The sequence below is a fragment of the Haplochromis burtoni genome, unplaced genomic scaffold (assembly GCF_018398535.1).
Source record: "Haplochromis burtoni strain Fernald_Lab_line unplaced genomic scaffold, NCSU_Asbu1 Contig_863, whole genome shotgun sequence".
Taxonomy (NCBI): domain Eukaryota; kingdom Metazoa; phylum Chordata; class Actinopteri; order Cichliformes; family Cichlidae; genus Haplochromis; species Haplochromis burtoni.
In genome coordinates this window covers 105,103-114,730 of record NW_024583224.1, presented here as the reverse complement: position 1 = coordinate 114,730, position 9,628 = coordinate 105,103, and the positions used below count along the sequence as shown (strand labels likewise).

General features: G+C 36.3%; 1 long non-coding RNA gene across 1 annotated transcript; it reads left to right on the top strand.

Annotated features, from left to right (window-relative positions):
* Nucleotides 1–3,438: 3,438 nt before the first annotated feature.
* Nucleotides 3,439–6,202, top strand: LOC102300707. The gene is made up of 3 exons (XR_006053352.1): nucleotides 3,439–3,969; nucleotides 4,478–4,546; nucleotides 6,181–6,202. It is a non-coding gene; the product is annotated as an uncharacterized LOC102300707 (long non-coding RNA).
* The last annotated feature ends 3,426 nt before the right edge of the window (nucleotides 6,203–9,628 follow it).

Below are 9,628 nucleotides of genomic sequence, written 5' to 3'. Positions count from 1 at the left end.
GCACTCCATAATTTCCTGGTAGACAGATTTGTTGACTTTGGACACCACCTTACAAAAGCAGATGGCATGTCACTCTGAATCATTACTGGCTGCAGAAACTGCACACTGGACTTCCAACATCTTTAAATCTGTGTCCTTCCACTCGTCATCCAAACTTATGATCTTCATTTCAAAATGAGAGGCAAAGATGACTTTTATCTGAGAACCTCCTTCATAGCAAAAGCTCAGTTCTTGTTCTCCTAACCAAGGTAAGACATTGCTAATATTGCCTCTGGTTCAGGGCTGGCTTGATATTAGGAATGCAACGGTTGTAGTTCCTTTTATGAAGATGTTTTTGGATGATGACGCTTGATGTGATGACGCAAGCCTGAGTCTCTGTGAGGCTCTCACAAGTTCAGGAATTATATTTTCTTGATGATCGAACCACAACTGTGGCCATCCCAGTTGCGAGTGCACCTTTTTCTACTACGCTTGCCCATGAGTGCGATAGTGTGCACTGACCAATAAACACTGTATTTACACTGTTAGTAAAAACAGAATTTAAATATTCTACCAACTGGGGATACCGAATTTATGATTTCCATGAAGTATAATCCATAATAATCAAAATTAAAGCAAAAATTGGCATCATGTATTGCAATTCACCTGGAATGACTATGTAAGATATAAAAATTGTGTTTTTTAATTAAAATAAAAAGTAAGAAAATAAGTATCTGCAGTATGTGCTGTGATTCCCGGTGCTCAGCTTGAATTAACTAATGTTCATTCGTATGACTAAAACCTTCTTTGTAAGTCTCATCTTATCCCACCTTTCTCTACTGATATTCTTTACTTCCTCTTTCAGTGAATAGCCACTTCATTTTACTATTGTTTGTCAATTTCATATTTAACAACATTAAGTCACCCCACCCCCCCTTTCCCTCCACCACTTTACTTGAATCCTTTAAATATCCTCAACTTGAATGAAGACAAACTGTGGATAACTGAGATAATTGAACACTAACATGAGCTAGATGAATTAAGACATATGACAAGCCTTTTTTGAGAATGTTTTCTTTTAGGCTAATTCAACAATATAGTTAACAAGATACCTTTGGGTTTTCAATTTATTGGTTTGAATAACAAAAACACAAATTGAGTCTGCCTCTTTATTCAACTTAGAGTCATTAAACGCTCATCATCTCTATTGTGTATTGTCCCTAGGGATTCATCTTTGATGGTTACATTTCCAATTGTAAACTGCTCTGGATAAAAGAATCCATGAAAGCCAATCGAAATCATTATTTGACAGATAACAATCTTATAAAACTGTTGCTTTAAAAATGACTACAAAAAATTCCTAACAAAAAATCTCCACAAAAATTGTCACAAATGCTTAGTGTGGCTATTTAAATATTTTCCACCAGGGGCCACTTACGGCCCACGTCACCCCTTCTTGTGGCCTGTATATTGACGTGAAGAAATATAATGCAATTTGGCCTTTGAAGTTACATCTTTTTTTGTTAGGTAAGATGGAAATTTCTGATCATTGTATCAGAAGCACATTTGTGAGGTCAGACACCGATGTTGGACGAGAGAGCCTCGTTCACAGTCTCCGCACTTGTTCATCCCAAAGGTGTTCTGTTGGGTTGAGGACAGAACTCTGCCCTGTCTTCTCTTTGTGTTTGTCGAGTTGTCTGTGTGTCTCTTTCTCGCCCCTTGCCCTCTCTGGTCCATTGCTCTCTCGCTCCCTCTGTTCCTGGGGTCATGCTCAGCTTGTCCCATCTATTAGACTGTTGCCAGCTGTGTGTCCCAGGTGTTTCGTCTTTGCCCTGATTTCCTTGTGTATTTAGTGTCTGTGTCTCCCTCTGTCTGGCATTGCACTCCTCTTCATTCTCCTCCTGTGAGTTCTGCCTGCTTGTTTAGTTCCTGTTCTTTCCAGTTAAGTTTTTGTATTCGTTTCAGTCCAGCAATAAAGCTGAGGTTTGAGTTTAGTTTTGCCTTCTGGGTCGTCCAATCCTGCCTGCGTCACACAGTGCATGATGCATTATGAGGAACTTAAACTCCAAAAGCAGAACATCATCCAAATTAAAGGAGTCTGATGTAAAAGAATGTAAAGAATTAAAAAATAGGGCTAAATGTAATTCATAGATTTGAATGCATTTCAAATGTTGTAAATGTAAATTTCTATGTGTTATATTTATTCATTAGTACCTGAAAAGAAAAAAGAAAATCAATATTAAAGGGTTTGTGTATAAGAGCAGTGACCATCCTGTGGTGTTGAAGAAGCTTTAGAAAAGACTTAATTGATTTCAATGGATTTGAAGCAACTGAGAAGACTATAAAAACAGGGCACCTTCAGTGGTGAGTTCCATGTTCAATTTTTTTTTCTTAACAAAGACTCCCACAGGAATTCAGCTGACTCAACATTAAAGCGCTTCATGTCTGTCCTCTGTAACTTCAACAATTCTACTGACAATTTAACAAAAAAAATCCCCAAGGACCTCTTTGAAGAACCAAGAATTACATTTATCATGTGGGTCTTTAAGAGAGCAATACGAATTTAAAAGAGAAACCTTTTTAAATACTTTCATAAGTCACTATGAAAATGACAGCAAGCACAGATAACCCTGAAAATGCAGTTTACGATGGGAAGTAACCCTGTTGTCTTTCCTTTGTGGCTTCCTCTGTAGTACATCAACATATAATCAGTCTAGCAACTTCATGTACCATGTCTCAGCAATTACGCGCCAATCAAATACCAGAAATATAAATTTACAGACCTCTAGTTTTGTGCTTGTAGCTCAAAAAATACAGAGACAGAAGAACAAATATTACATTCAACTGTCACCACAGTTTCTGAGATCCAGTAGTTCATACTTCATAGTAAATATGAAAAACAGAGAGAAACCATAATGAGACTGGAATTACAATAAATGTGATTCTGCATGAGAAAAGAAAAAGCTGATGGAATTGAAAGGTGATAAAAGATAAATGGACAGACTCGAAGCAATTCCTGAAGAAATGAAGGAATGACAAATAGAAAAGACAAATTGCAATTTTTTTCAGGTGTACAAACTGAACTGTATTCTGACAAACGGTCTGTAAAGATATACTAAAAATTGTTAGAGATAAAATAAATAGAATGAATAAACAGTGCAGTAAAAGAGAGGGGGAGGGGGGGTGGATGGATAGATGAATGGATGACAAATTATGTTAATTAATTATGTCCCAATTACTTGTTTTGCATTCCTGTTACCTTCAAGTTCTACTTTCACTGTTTAGCCAACCTACATTCTTGCAGTAATCTAGTAGGCAAGTCCTTCAGTCATAGTCTGTTTTCCTGTGTTTGTATTGAGCAAGTTTTGTTCCTTTTTTTTTTTAAACAAAAATGATATTCTAGTGGAACATTGCATTAGTCAACTGATGCAATTTAAATGACTGTACAGTAGATACACTGTAAAACCCAACAGTGCATCTTACTAAAAGAAGTAAGTTGTTCTTACTCAGTTCTGAAAAATAGTTAAAGTAACTTTCATGAAGTGTGTTAGGTAGACCCAAACCTATACATATGATATAATAACTTTATTGTAATAAGTACACATTATGTTTTTGTAAAGTTTTAAGTAATGTTGCTTTAAACTGTTTAAGTTGTGTTAATTCATTTGTATTAGTCATCATCCACAGCCCCGCCCCCAGTGTTTTGCCTGGACTTGTCGGCCATGAGACAGGAGCCTCGTCAAGAGAGTAGGAAAGTACAAGATAAAGTTATTTTTATGTTTTTTTGTTAATGCTTACTTCTAGCATACAAAACGTACATTTATCAGACTGCTTTGTTTTAGTTGTACTTCGTTGTAATTTATCAGACTACTTTGTTGTAGTAGCTCGTAACTTAGCTTGCCAGCACACAATTCCCGCCTAGCGCTGTATGGAGTCTGCCTTCACAATTTAAAAAATTAACGGTTGGTGGCTTGTTTCAATCAATAGTTGGTAAGTAGTCTAATTTTTGCAAACTGCATGCCACAAAACCTTTGGTAAAATCAGTGTTTAGGCTTTTCTGACTCTGAACTTTATCAAGTTCAAATGTAGCCTACTTTTGACACAGTGAAAATAGTAGAAGATTTATTTAGTGTTAATTTTAAGAGTTTACGGGACAAGTTCGCCTTCACAAATTTTGAATATGATGGTTAGTGGCATTTTAGTCGTGAAATAATTTACCTTTTCAAAGCTGCACTGCACCAAACCTAAACGTTTCTGACTCTGTACTTTCCAAGGGTTAGCCTATTGTGTACTTCACTTGTGTAAAATTGCTTTATTATTTTATAACGTATAGAGTAGTTGACCAACCTGAATTGAAAATGAACTGTAGTGCAAGAATAAATCTTACTGTTTTCCAAGCTTGTGTTATTCAGATTGACTGTTTTTAAGTGAAGTAAAAGTCTAAAAGTAAAAACTGTTCTGCTAGCTTTCTGTCCTCATGGCTTTTGTGTTATTACAGTCTGACGATTGAAGGAGCAGTAGCATGCCGAGAGATCATCCAGCACTGCACTAAAGACAGCCAGTAAAGGTGATTTTAAAACGATTTGGTATCAAAATGTGGAATTGCAAGTTGTGTAGTTTTCTATTCTACTGCCATAAAAGTCATGTTGTTGAAGCATTATCGGCTCAACCATGGTCAGTACTCCACAATTTCACCCTTACCCTGTCTCTACAACACATGCATGTGTACATTTAGTACATTTAATTCATTAAAGATACACATGTCAACAATGCACACTCCCACGCAAAGAAAAGATGGTTCTTATCTAGATTTGAATAATTATGGATTTTGTTGCTCTATGTGTAATTTTAAGCAGCCATTTATTGAAAGCCAAATGTTTATCCATCTGAGGGGGCATTTAAAATGAAAAGAAACTGTTCCATGTCCTTTCAAGAACTGCAATTTTAAAACCAATGTCTACTCAACCTTCAATGCCCACAAATGCAGAGACCACCAAAATTCAACAAGTTACGATGAAGGCATTGTGCAAAGTGTTATAAATGTAGAACAAAAAGATGACATGCAGCTTGATTCAATAGAGTCATCAGATGACAATCAAGTGGCATCCACCAGTGAAATCAGTGGAATTGAGGGTTTAGAAGAGCAGTTGCAATACAATCTGGCTGGATTTTTCTTGAAAATGCAGACCCTTCTCCATGTGTCCCAGAGAGCAACACAGGAGATTATTGAGCATATTGATCAGTTGTTTTTGTTATCACAACCTTTGGTTAGAAAATCAGTTGTAGATATACTGAAAAAGCACAACTGTACATATACGGACAAACTGGTGGATGAGATTTGTCAGGCAGTTTCTGATAGTAATGTTTTACATAAATGTGTCACATCTGAAGGACCACTATCTACAGCAAAGAGGAGGAAATCATATTATGAAGAAAATTTTCCATATGTCAAACCTGTGGAGTATTTAATTGAATCGTCAAAGCACACTTATATGTATGTGCCTATTCTCACATCTTTGCAATTGTTGTTGAAAAAAAATGATGTGCTTGAAGAAATTAAACAAGCACCCACACAGATTCCTGGACATTTCATGTCATTTTGTGATGGATCCTACTACCAGGAAAATGTTCTACTGTCACAAGAGGGACAGAAATTGTCAATGATACTTTATGTGGATGATTTTGATCACAAACCCACTTGGTACCTCAAAGAAAATACATAAAGTCTTTGCAGTTTATTGGACACTGGAAAACTTTCCAGTTAAATCTCGTTCTGCTCTACACTGCACTCAGCTTGCTCTGCTGTGCAATTCCAATGATGTACGCCAGTTTGGGTGTAAGGAAATGCTGTCACCACTCTTAAATGATCTGAAAACTCTTGAAGAAGTAGGTGTCTACATTGAGACTCTTGGTGAATGTCTTAAAGGCACTGTCTACTCTGTTGTGGCAGACAACCTTCTGCCCATGGACTTGCTGGTTTCAATGAGAGTTTCAGGTCTACATATTTCTGTAGGTTTTGTCATGCCACCCAAACAGAAATGCAAACAGAAAATGCTGTTAAGGGAATTATGTAATGAGAACAAAAGATGCTCATGATAATTATTGTGCAAGAGCTTCAGAATGATGACATTAAGGAAAACTATGGTGTTAAAAACACCTGTGTTCCTTCTGACCATCTCTCTTTCTTTCATCCTGTCACAGGCTTCCCACCTGACTTCCTTCCTGAGATTGATTTAATCTCATCATATATGATGAGATTAAATCAAGCCCTGAAAGAAACTATTCAGTTTATTCAGCAATATTATATCGTGTTATGCTCACTTATTATGGATTGGAATTTTTAGTTTTACAATCTGATTCAAAATTGATCTTTAATTAAAAAAAAGGTCTTCATTTAATAAAGAGAAAAAGCTGCAGTATACTTTGGCTCTTACTCCAGTTTACTGTCCTAGACTGCTGATTACAGGTATTTACCCACCGAGCTGAAAATGAAACACAGATGACAATGAAGCTAACTTGTCTTGATGACAGTATTCTGTCCGGATAAAGGAAAAAGCAGAGAATCAGGTGTGATATTATGAATCAGGATTTTATGTAAAGTTAAAACATTTTTGTGTTGGAGAACTAACCATTAAGTATTAAATCAAAAATGTATTCAAACAGCTGTGCTTCCAGAAGAACAACTACAATTACAACTACATTACACAAAAGTTGTATCTTAGGGCTTTAGGCTAAAACACAAAAGGAACAGGTAGGATGTTTGAAGCTGTCACAATAAAACACAATGAAAACTGTTGGAGCAAATATTTTAATTCTTGGAGTCAATCTTTTGGTTTGCCAGCCAATAGTGGAATTCTCAAACTGTGTCTTTTTCCCAGTTCTTAGTCTTGGTTTCTCATGACGTCCTCCACCTCTGCAATAGATCTTCCATCTTGGTTTATTAAGGACAACTTTTGATCTGATAAATCTTGGTGTTCTTACAATTATAAATTTAAGTTTCGCTTTTAGTATAGTTCCTGTGTGTTTACACAGTAATACAGTCATTCTCATAGAAGAAAATTCCTTGCTTCTTTAAGAATGGCTATATCAGAACTGCTACTTTATGCTAAAAGTCTAGAAAACATTATTTTTATTCAACTATTATTTCTAGACGAGAACAATATCTATCAGACCTTTAATTCTGGTGATTGTGCTTTCTTAGTTCTGCTGGACTTAAGTGTTGATTTTAACAATGTCAATCATGATTAACCCATTAAGACAGAACACCTGGAACACTTTGAAGGAGTCAAGGATTTGGTTCTTAACTAATTTAAATTAAACTTATGACTTTTTTTTGTTAATATTGAGAAATACTACTCTGCATCAGCAGTTATGACATCTGAAATTCCATAAGGGTCTATCTAGCGTTGTTCTTTTTCTCTTTGTACATTTTTTAAAATTCGTATGCAGATGATTTACCTTTAAATCTTGGAAATTGCCGCTCCATATAAAGTCTCAATGAGTGCATCTTGGATACAATTAATTGATTGGGAAACACTTTTAATTGAGGTTAAGGAGATTGAGTTTGAAGGATAGCCTGGCTTTTTTGAGCCCTTTCATTTATCTCGAGTTAAAAATCTGAGGCCATAACAAAAGGGTGTGTAACCATCCTGCTCTAGTAGTAATCAGCCTGCTACTACAGACATGGTACCATAATGAATAATCTCAGAAAAATTACAATTTACAGACCAATTTTTGCCCACAATTGTTTGCTCACATGTTTGCCATATTCCCCCACTGGCTTTTAACTGAGCAATAATAATTTGCAGACCAAGATTCCTATTCAAAACTATAGCCAAGTGCAAACTCAGACTTTTTGTTCTTATCTGATAGCTTGTCATGAAATTCTTTCTGTCAGTAGAGAACTGGGAATGCTTCAGTCAACATAAGAAGCAAATATGTCCTGCAAAGTAACATATGTAGGGAAATGTGGGTGAGTGGGGCAGGAAAGAACTCAACAGAAAAGTTGCAGCATGTGTGCATGAGCTGGAATAGGCAATTTTGATTATTTTCTGAAGAATACAGACTACAGTAGACAGAGAAGCTAAAAGAGATGATAGACACAATCCATCAAACAGACACCTGCATGGTCATAGTGAAAGGGAACAAAAAAAACTACCTTATACAATGCTGAACACCTTGCTACAAGCAGCGCTTTATATGCTTACTCACAGCACACAATGAGATCAATGGAAATTCTTTTTTGTTTGCATTTCTACAGTATTTACATACTTTTCTACAAGCACCACCCGAGGCACAGTCACAAATAATTTTTTCATATGTCCTTAAATCACATAGCAAGTGCTCGCTGCTAAGTTCTGTAGGAACTATGCTTTCTGAAACTATAAATGTCAGTCAAACAGTTTGAGTGGGCTGACAATCTATTTTCTTTTTATTGTTTTTACTGTTCTCAGCTAGAACTAAAATGTGTGTCAGTCAAGTTGACGAGAGTTTCACTTGAGCTGTGAAAACAACGTATTGTTCAAAGACTAGAATTTCAGCATTCAGCATTTCTTTGCACACAAAGCTTTATGGGAGTTCAGTAATGGCCAGCTACTCTCCATGGCAGCTCTGGAGACACTCAATATCAAACTTCTTCTTATCTTGAACTTTGTCCTTTTTTTTCCCTCAACGCAAACATATTTTCCTTATAAAATCGCTTTTATAACAGTCGGTCCTGTGCAGTATCTTCCAAGTACACCACACTGTTATATTTTTTACATGTTGAACCACAAGGTAGTGTAGTAGCTGTAAAAGAATTATTATGCTCTTGTTAGGCATAAACATAAATGCTACAAATTTGTGTTTATGGATTTCATATGTATTATAATCACAACAAAAGCTGTTGCAACAATGTAATAATCTCAATGTACATTGTGCTGAACATGACTCTGTTTCCCTGAATCTGTCATTCTTCCATGTCATGAGAAGGAGAACAAAAAAAAGTGAAAATAACCATACCAATTTGTAGGACTATTGATTTCACGTTGTGGTTGTTGTCTGCAAATTTTGTACTTTCTACTCCATTTTATTAAGTTGTATAATTATTATTTTTATTATTTTACATTGTGTCTTATTTCAGGGACCATGCACAAAATACATAATGACATAAAAAGGAAAAGATGCCTTGTATCATATTTATCTATCAGCTAATTTCCATCTGCAGTCCCAAATAGGGATGGGTACCAGTGTCCGGTGCCATTGTGGAACCGGTTCTGACATAAACAGTAGTAACCAGACCGAAAAGCACCGCACAATTCGGTGCTTCATTTCGGTGCTTTTTTCCCTGAGAAATCTAGCCAATCACTTCCTTTCCCAGGATAGTAGGCGGGCCCAGGTACGTACAGGGTTTTTTTTTTTTTAGAGCAGAGCTAAAATGCCGAAGGCAAAGCGCTCGAGAGTGTGGCTGTACTTCACAGCAAAAGATATAAACTTAGCAGCCTGCAACAAGTGCTTAAAGGTAATAATGTGCAAAGGAGGTAACACCTCAAATCTAATGAAACACATGGCGTCGCATAGCGTTTTTTTAAAAGCCGAGAAATGCACCGCATTTGATAACTTGCAGCAAGACATCACACCTAGCACATCTACTGCGGGTGTGGTGCCTGTT